The 10,258-nt window shown below is 42.5% G+C and overlaps 1 long non-coding RNA gene across 1 annotated transcript; it reads left to right on the forward strand.

Moving 5' to 3' along the window:
- Nucleotides 1-8,230, forward strand: LOC136679654 (uncharacterized). The gene is made up of 7 exons (XR_010796563.1): nucleotides 1-103; nucleotides 942-1,136; nucleotides 4,090-4,191; nucleotides 4,849-4,956; nucleotides 5,608-5,715; nucleotides 7,101-7,173; nucleotides 7,329-8,230. It is a non-coding gene; the product is annotated as an uncharacterized lncRNA (long non-coding RNA).
- Nucleotides 8,231-10,258: the final 2,028 nt, after the last annotated feature.

The following is a 10,258-nucleotide window of genomic DNA, read 5'->3' on the forward strand; positions in this document are numbered from 1 at the left end:
GCGCCGGACGCCGACTGTCCCTTCACAATTAACCAGGGAGAGAGTTAGAGTTCTAAACCTCCGTCAGAGCGCAGCGGGGCGGTGAGGTGCTGAAAGGGGTCCAGTAAGTGTCCACTGCCTCTGTTAAATACACTAAATAAAGAACAGTGGAGTATTTAGGCGCTGTTTAGAGCGGTATGACGCCTCAGGGATTTAAAGGCCAGTCCTGCTCCGAGCTCGAGGCTGAAAATGGCGCCCTGTTAACTCGCTTTTTGTTCGAATTTTTCTGTTAAATACAAATTAAGGTGCAGTTATGTCGCGCCGTTTGAATAGTTAACACATAAAACTACAAACCTTTCCACGCTTACATTCAAAGAAATTAAACATAGGGCATATCAAGCACAGACATTTAAAGTAAGCTGTGCCAGTTTAAGGTGGAACGGAAGAATTCGAACCAAACGGGTTGATAGGACGCCATTTCAGCCTCGAGGTTTTATAAAGAAAAGCTGATATAAGTTTTACTTCAAGCAGCTATGGGCGATGAAACTGTGCTACCTTTAAAGCTAACGTTAGCTAGCATTGCACACGATATTTAACAGTTTAGTTTCTGTTTTCTGAGTGGACAATGTTGATTATGTAAGTCAGTTTCAGTGTCATTTATTTCACTACGCTTTTAAGAGCAAGAACAGAAACTTCCATAGTTTATTTCACAGCTATATGAATAGATAGTGACCCTGAAGTGTTTAAGGCGGACATGAGAGATAAGTCAGGAGCTAGACTATACAGCCATTAAAGGACAGAGGTGTCAGAGCCTCAGGGTATGATTTCCATGCTGCAAGGTAGACACCCCCATGGGTTTTTAATAACACAATATCATATGACTTTGATGATTTTGTTTTACATTTGATTCTCATCTGTTATTTAAAGGGGTTACAGTTGTTTTATGTTTCTATCTTTATAAGTAACGATGCCTGTAGAGGAGATGGATCATTTGGACGACTAGTTAATAATGGCCATGGACGTCCAAACTGCAGGATGAAGAAAATTGACCAGAATGTGAATGCACACCTTTGTTTTTTTTTGCCGGGAATGACATTAAAGGAGGAGACGACGTCACTTATGACTATGGAGGTGAAGACTGCCCGTGGCGAAAACAAGTATGTTGCATAGTACACAGTGTACCATATGACTCAGTGTTGCACTATGTATTGAATGTATGAGACATTGTAGTTCAATGGATTCAAATTTGAAACTATTACAAATATATAGTTTAATTAATCTTACACTTTCAATTAAATGCACAATAAGAATAAAAATTAAGACACTTAAAGAAAGAATTTCAATGAGGTGGTATAATATTGTCTTAGGGGCTGATCACAGATTGCAACTTTAAGTGACACAGAGTTAAACAACAATCATCTAACACAGGAAACGCAACACAAACAGGGATTAGATCTGGGAACATCTGGCAACTGGACAGAGTGAACGCTGGTGCGGTTTGCTGCCACTGCTCGCCGGTAATTTTAAAACTTGTAGTTATCTAGCTTAGCGGACTAAAGGACTTTGCGATTGTTCTTATCAGACAGTATCAACCATCGTATTTTAACAAGATCAACGATTTACCCAACACCATTGACTGGAGTATACGGACTATTTCTTACCTGTTCTGCTCGGGCCATCAAGACCCTCCTGCCTCTGCTCACCTGTCCAAGCTGCCCGACAATGTTAATCGGCAAGATTCATATCTGGTCGGTGCTTCTCTGGGCTCTTTTGGCATTGACTCATCAACCCTTGGTGGGTCTGCTGCACTACTCTGTTATCGAGCTTCTCCGGCTGCGTTTTCACCACCTGTCTGCACTTCTGCCGGCTTCATTACTGCCCCATCCGGACATAACTTGCCTGTCACGCCGGAGATATGTCCACCGCAGATCTCATCGAACTTATCACCAAGACACAACGAAAACAATAACATCCATCTGGTCCACTTCTCGTCGACCCTCACGTCACACTTGCCGGGTCGCTGACCATAGTGTGCTAGCCCACCTAGCCCGGTCGGCTAACACTCCGGCCAAAAGTGATAACTCCACCGTCAACTTCGGTCTGCTCAACATCCGCTCACACATGAGCAAGGGAGATCTCATTCAGGATCTCCTCATTGACCGAAAAATTGATTTCCTTTGCTTAACTGAAACTTGGCAGCAACCCAGTGACTTCTCCCAACTTAATCAATCCATTCCTGCTATCCACATGTCAGCTGGATCCTCTCCCCACAGTTTTGGTTAAAGCTTGTCTTCCTTCTCTAGTCTCGCTCATCTCTACCATCATCCACTCCTCTCTTTCCACTGGAACTGTTCCTCCATCCTTTAAAACTGCTGTAATTACTCCAATTCTAAAAAAAACCTGGTGCTGATCTTACCAATTTCAATCTCAAATTTACCCTTCATTTCCAAAAGTCTTGAGAAAATAGTAGGGTCTCAACTATATATTCTTCTATCTCAAAACAAACTGTATGAACAGTTCCAATCTGGCTTCCGCCCTCTCCATAGCACTGAAACTGCTCTCATAAAAATCACCAGTGACCTCCTAATGGCAACTGATTCTGGTTTACTCTCAATCCTCATCCTCCTGGACCTGAGTGCACCATTTGAAACTATCTGTCGCCCCACACTCCTCAATAGACTATCCTCCATTGGTATCACTCAGATCCCCTAAACTGGTTCAAATCATACCTCTCCAGCCGCACTCAGTACATCCAGCTTAAAACTTCCACATCCCACCCTTCTCCTGTCACTTCAGATGTGCTCTTCATCATTTATATTTTTCCGCTTGGTCATATTTCAATATCAATATGGCCAACATCAATTTCCACTGTTACGTGGATGACACCCAGCTCTACCTTGCCTGTAAGCCCACTTCCAACCTCCCTCCCCCCTCCCTTACTGACTGCTTAATGGAAATAAAATCTTGGCTTTCCCTAAATTTACTTAAACTCAACAGCGATAAAACTGAGGTTCTTCTCATTGGTACTAAATCAACATTATCCAAAACTGACAGCTTTTCTCTTAACATTGACAATTTGTTCTTTTCTCCCCTCCCCACAAGTAGAGAGTCTGGGTGTCATCCTCGACAGTACTCTTTCTTTTCAATCTCATATCAATAACATTACCCAGTCTGCCTATTTTAATCTCCGTAACATCAACCGTCTCCACCCCTCCCTTACTCCCCATACCACTGCCATCCTTGTCCACAGTCTTGTCACCTCCCGCCTTGATTACTGCAACTCCCTCCTTTTAGGTATTACCCACAAATCTCTTCATAAGCTTCAACTGGTCCAGAACTCAGTTGCCCGTATCATCACTAGAACCCCCTCCAACCACATCACTCCTGTTCTGCAACAGCTCCACTGGCTTCTGGTCAAGTTACGCATTGATTACAAGATCCTTCTGTTAACATTCAAGGCCATCCACAATCTGTCTCCACCGTATCTTTCCAATCTCCTCCATGTTGTAACCCTCAGATCCTCCTCCATTCACTTGACTGTTCCCCCTGCCCGTCTCACTTCCATGGGAATTAGAGCTTTCAGCCGCTCTGCTCCCCAGCTTTGGAACAATTTACCCCCCAACATACGGAACATAAACTCACTCCCACAATTCAAGTCTTCAGTCAAAACCCACCTGTTTTAAGATTGCATTTTCTTTAAAATGACTCAGTTGCATTGTTTATTTTTTCCCAATACTGTATACTTGTGTGTTTTTCGGTATTATTTATGTTTATTGTTTACTTTGTACTCTTAGTAAGGTGTCCTTGTCTGACAGAAAGGCACCTATGAAATAAAATGTATTATTATTATTATTAAACAGGAAATCAAAGTCACATATGTTTTGAGAAGCTACTGAAGGTTTGGTTACACGTTAAAGAACACAGCAGTAATAATGACTTATTTATTTAATATCTTTATAATAAATTTACATGTTACAAATTATGGTGGAAAAGTCTTAGTGTTTACAGACTAAATTACACAATAATTACTGCATCATATTGCATAGAATTAAGTAAATACAATCCCTATAAAATCAGAAGGCAAATTATTTATGAACAATGTGTTCACAGGTAACTGAAGAAACAACTGCCACTGGAGATGTTAAGAGCTCCAACCAGCCTGTACATTTAAAGGCTTGGACTGATGAGCACAACATGAAAACTAACTAGCAGGTACCAGTGTCCAACCAGGAGCTATTCGTAATCAGTAAAAGTTGTACTCAAATCTAAATTCATTTGAAAATTGATCTTAGATATGTTACGTGACCAAGTGGTAAGTTTATTTGCATGTTATGCAGTATTGAGCTTGAATTGACCATGTTTTTGTGATGATATTTAGTGTGAATTATTACACTAGTCAGTTTACGGTATTGCACCTGGAAGGGTAAAGGTAGAGGAATGAGGATGGCAGATTTTATCCTCCACTGAGGCTATTTTCTTGGTAAATTGTCACTCTATTCTGGACACTTACGTCGTCCCCACAACACACTTTCCTTCAATCAGTGTGTGAGTAGAATCTATGAGAGCTATAACACAGAATCGGTCCCCATAAGGAACCGTATTGTTGTGTGATGAAGGTCCCCACAAGGCCTGTTTTGTTCTCGAAGTGTGAATGCAGACAGAACTTGGCTTTACAGGACAATGTATTTTAAAGATTATTTTAATTTTTGTCTCTGATGTCTGATCTAGGTTGCCAGGCAACTCATCTTAGATATGTTACATGACCAAGTGGTCAGTTTATTTGCATGTTATGCAGTATTGAGCTTGAATTGACCATGTGTTTCTTCTGTTTTTTGTATTTTAACATATTGTCCTCATATGTGTTTTCAGTCAACGAGTGTTGCAGCTAATAACGTGGCAGAGGATGACTCCTGTCCCTCTCTCCACTCAGAGACCAAAATGCATGACGCTACTCGTCTAAACAACATTTCTTCACTGGTAAAATGACGTTAATCACTTCTGATATAATTCTACAGCCTGTCTTTGTCATGTCTTTGTTATTTTTGTTGTTTTTTAAGGCAGATAGAAAAAGGCAAGAAGCTTTTTGTGATGATTTTTAATGTGAATTATTAGACTAGTCAGTTTACGGTATTGCACCTGGAAGGGTAGAGGTAGAGGAATGAGGAGGGCAGATTTTATCCTCCACTGAGGCCATTTTCTTGGTAAATTGTCACCCTATTCTGGACACTTACGTCGTCCCCACAACACACTTTCCTTCAGTCAGTGTGTGAGTAGAATCTATGAGAGCTGTAACACAGAATCGGTCCCCATAAGGTATCGTATTGATGTGTGAGACAGGTCCCCATAAGGAACCGTATTGTTGTGTGATGAAGGTCCCCACAAGGCCTGTTTTGTTCTCGAAGTGTGAATGCAGACAGAACTTGGCTTGACAGGACAATGTATTTTAAAGATTATTTTAATTTTTGTCTCTGATGTCTGATCTAGGTTGCCAGGCAACTCATCTTAGATATGTTACATGACCAAGTGGTCAGTTTATTTGCATGTTATGCAGTATTGAGCTTGACCTGACCATGTGTTTCTTCTGTTTTTTGTATTTTAACATATTGTCCTTATGATATGTGTTTTCAGTCAACGAGTGTTGCAGCTAATAACGTGGCAGAGGATGACTCCTGTCCCTCTCTCCACTCAGAGACCCAGATGCATGATGCTACTCGTCCAAACAACATTTCTTCACTGGTAAAATGACATTAATCACTTCTGATATAATTCTACAGCCTGTCTTTGTCATGTTTTTGTTATTTTTGTTGTTTTTTAAGGCAGATAGAAAAAGGCAAGAAGCTTTTTGTGATGATTTTTAGTGTGAATTATTACACTAGTCAGTTTACGGTATTGCACCCGGAAGGGTAAAGGTAGAGGAATGAGGAGGGCAGATTTTATCCTCCACTGAGGCTATTTTCTTGGTAAATTGTCACTCTATTCTGGACACTTACGTCGTCCCCACAACACACTTTCATTCAATCAGTGTGTGAGTAGAATCTATGAGAGCTATAACACAGAATCGGTCCCCTTAAGGTATCGTATTGATGTGTGAGACAGGTCCCCATAAGGAACCGTATTGTTGTGTGATGAAGGTCCCCACAAGGCCTGTTTTGTTCTCGAAGTGTGAATGCAGGCAGTGACGCTACTGTTGCACACCCCGCCGCCTCCTGCTCACAAATAAAACTAGTCATCCTTTGCCTTCTCTCTGGTTATGTGGCCTTACTAAAAGCTTTCCATGAATCACCTGACCCAAGGCCTGGTCCTCCGCATTGTACCTGGCCAATCACATCCTTTAGATCTAATGAGCTCCTGGCTAACTGGACGGCCACTTTTGGATTCCACTTCCTTCCTGCTTTTATGATTTGCGCTGCTGCTTTTACCACTGCATCTTTCAATCCTGACAAAATCATCTCACGACTCACCTTAGCACATTTAAATTCTTCAACTAAACTTGAGTGGTAGCTCCAGTACCCCTCTCCCATACCATGCCACGCTACTTAAACACTGCGGCATCCCTAGCCACTTGGCCACCTAATACGAAGCAGTAAGCCAAACTGCAGACACCACAATTTCAGCTTTCCTGTCAAACACAGCCTTCAGCAGTTCAGCTTTTAGTCCCACAACTTGTCCTGTATCGTTTAGCACTGCACTATATCATCTACCTAAACTCTTTGCTGGTCTCTTCGGTACTGTAGGCCTGACACTCAGTCCTTTGTGTCTAATCCAAAGCCACACTGACCTGTAGTCCTCTGTGTCTAATCCACAGCCAGACTTACTTGCACTCTTCTGTGTGTCTAATCCACAGCCATATTGGCCCACAGTCATACTGACCTGTAGTCCTTCATACCTAATCCACAGCAAGACTGACCTGCACTCTTCTGTGTGTCTAATCCACAGCCAGACTGACCTGCAGTCCTTCCTGTCCAGCCCATAGCCACACTGGCCCACATTCCTCTGTCTAATCCACAGCCATACTGACCTGCACTCTTCTGTGTGCTTAATTCAAAACAGTACAGATTCTCTCTGATCAGTGTCTAATCAACAGCCATACTGACCCATATTTCTCTGTTTCTAATTCACAGGTATACAGACATGCACTCCTGTGCCTAAATGTCAGCTGTGCTCACCTGCAGTCTTCCATGTGTTAATTCACAGGTACACTGATCCATATTTCTCTTTGCATTTGATCAACATTGATACTCCATATTTTTTGCCATCTCTGCCATTATATCCAGCCACCAGTCTACAGCTCTATCTAGTCATATGTCTACAACTACTTGCAATTACAATTCTGATCTGACCTCTTTCAGGTACTGAAAGCCTCTTGGAAGAAGAAAACACTTTGGCAACAGACAGATGTACAGATAGCAGAAAGGACAATCTGTTCATCTCATCTTGTATTGTGCCATCAAACTGTGAGAAGTGTTTATGGGCTGAACGTGACGCTCTTTAAAACCGAGGCTGGCAGAACCGGAAATTCTACCTTCATAATTCAATTACAGTCTACAAAAGGAAATTTCAGAATAAATAGTGTGAAGATCACGAAGTATCTGGTATGGCATTTATTTGTTTACATACACGTCACAGGAACGCACACTGCACATGGCTGAAAAGTCTACTGAATGTAGTTCTTCATTTCCTAACTTTTAAAAAGCATTTGGATTTTACTTTAAATTGTTTTTAATAATAATTAAAATACCATGCATTTAAATGTAGCACTTTTTTTTTGCTGTAAGAAGAATATCCTTTTATTTTTGCCAGGCACAGAGTTTAATTGTTGCTTCCAAATTTGAATTGAAAATTTGAAAATTAAAAGGTGAATTCTGCTATTTAAACGTGAGTTTAATGTGCTGAAGTTAAGTTAGTTAGTAGTAGTTTTATTATAGTGTTAAGTGTCATGTGAGTAATGGTTAAAATCTGGTTTAAAAATATTAAATTTCAGTAACAGTTGTTCTCGCAGTAGAAAATAAAAGGTTTGCACATGGTGGAAAAAATTTAGACAGTAATTCACTACTCTTTCAATGATTTATCTTTCAATAATATCTTTAATAGATGTATTCCTATTAAATCAGTATTAATCAAAGCAAATTCTGCAATGTGATTAAGATGATTACATGAGTGATGCATTCTATGTATTCTATTCTACTAGCACCATTTGCTGACTTCATGCTACGTTTCTACAAATGACCAACTAAGCAACAATAAACTTAAAAGACATGTAACTATTGTTGCAAATATTGCAAATTTTCTTTCAATTTACAATTTTTTAATATTAAATATTTAAAAAAAATGCTTTCTGATGCATTTGATATATGAACAATGCATTATTCTTACCATTTGCTATCTTAAAGCATGTGATTTTTCATTAATAACATTTTGTTACAAGGTCCCCACAAGTCAAATGGAAATCTGTGTGAATTATGCAAATAATATGTATATGAGGTCCCCATCAGTTATGTTGACTTGATATTTTTGAGGTCCCCATTTAGCACGATCAGAGCAGATACTTCAACTTTTCTGAAGTTTAAAGACGTGTATATGCTCACAAAGCTATAGTTAGTGTACCTGATTTTTTTCATACCCCTAGGACCTTTAGAAAGGGTGGTCCCCACAAGTGATGTTCAAAAAGCTGGTCCCCATCAACCATGGAAACCAGTATGTGTGTGTATGTCAGTCACCCCTCCCTTTTCCCTTCTATGTGTGTGTATGGTCAGCTGAGAGAATTGAGTGCCGAGTGCAGGTGGGGGAATGGCCACCCCCCTCCTTTCTTTGTTCATCATGAGTGTGTGGGTAGAACTGGTCTTTTCTTTGCACTGTAAAGAGAATACATTTTCTGTGTGTGTATTTAAAGAAAGTAGCAAAAGACACCTCAGCCCATACAGTGTCAGAGAGAAAGAGTGTCAGAAAGTGTTTAAAGAAAGTGGGAAAATATGATTGTCACGCCTTCGTCCTGTCAGTCTGTTGTCCCCGCCATGTGCTTTATTTGCACATGGCTCTGTTTTGTTTATGTTCTAGTCTCCGCCTTTGTCCCGCCTCCTCGTCTGTCATCTGTTAACCCGTCCTTCTCGTTATCTGTGTCAGGTGCGTCTCGTCAGTGTCTTGTATTTAAGTCCCCTTCCTACACTTCCTGTTTGTTGGTCATTGTTCTATTGTTCCGTGTATCCAGTCAAGTCTGTCGTGTTCGTTAGTCTCTCCGTTGTTAGTTTTCACGTTGTCGCTGTATTTCCTTTGTCGTTTCGTTCTTTCGTCTGTCTGTCCCGTTAATCCTGTTCTACTCCCCGTGTCCCGTTTATCCTGCCTGGATCCCCGTTTCTTGTCTTTTGTTTACAGTCTCTTTGTTTTGTTATTCTTTGTCATTAAAAGTATCTGTGCTTTAGCGAATGCGTCCGCCCTCAGTCAGTCCGCTCCGTGATTCCTGACAGAATGACCAACCACAAGGACGCAGCTAGCGCGGATTATTATCTCAAAGGGTGTGCCGTTCGCCGGACTCCATTCCACACAGGCCCCAAAGATCCTGTGGGGGAGGCTTTGAAAGCGGCCTCGGAATGGAGTCGCCGGCTCCAGCTCCTGCCTGGCGCTGTTCCGGATCCTATAGCAGAGGAGTCGACTCGGGAATCGAGTAGTTGCGCCAGCGGGAGTCGAAAGAGTCGGCGGAAGAACCGTGCTGGAGTTCCCCCCTCGCTGGAGGATTACCCCCTCAGGTCCGGGGAAATTTTTGGGGGGGCGTTAAGGGTAGGGGCTGTTAGCCTCACCTCCGTAGCTCTGAGGTCTGAGGCTAACAGGGGCGCACCTCGAGGTGATCTAATGGGTGCGCCTGTGAAACCCCCTAAACCCTTTACAGCTCCAGCGCGAGCCCGGCGAGCAGCACAAACTCCTGTCCTCGAGAGCGCGGCACCTCCAGCCGCGCCTATCTTCGTGAGCGCGGCGCGCGCCTCTCCTGTCTTCGTGAGCGCGACGCGCGCCTCTCCTGTCTTCGTGGACGACGTCACAGATTCATCTGCCTCCGTGGACGTCGTCGCACGTTCTCCTGTCTTCGTGAGCGCGACGCGCGCCTCTCCAGTCTTCGTGGACGACGTCGCAGATTCATCTGCCTCCGTGGACGTCGTCGCACGTTCTTCAGCCTCCGTGGACGACGTCACAGGTTCCCCTGCCTCCGTGGACGACGTCGCAGGTTCCCCTGCCTCCGTGGACGTCGCTGCAGGGCTTCCTGTCTCCGTGATGGCGGCACCTGCCGCTCCTG

This window comes from Hoplias malabaricus, chromosome Y (genome assembly GCF_029633855.1).
Source record: "Hoplias malabaricus isolate fHopMal1 chromosome Y, fHopMal1.hap1, whole genome shotgun sequence".
In the NCBI taxonomy this organism is placed as follows: Eukaryota; Metazoa; Chordata; class Actinopteri; order Characiformes; family Erythrinidae; genus Hoplias; species Hoplias malabaricus.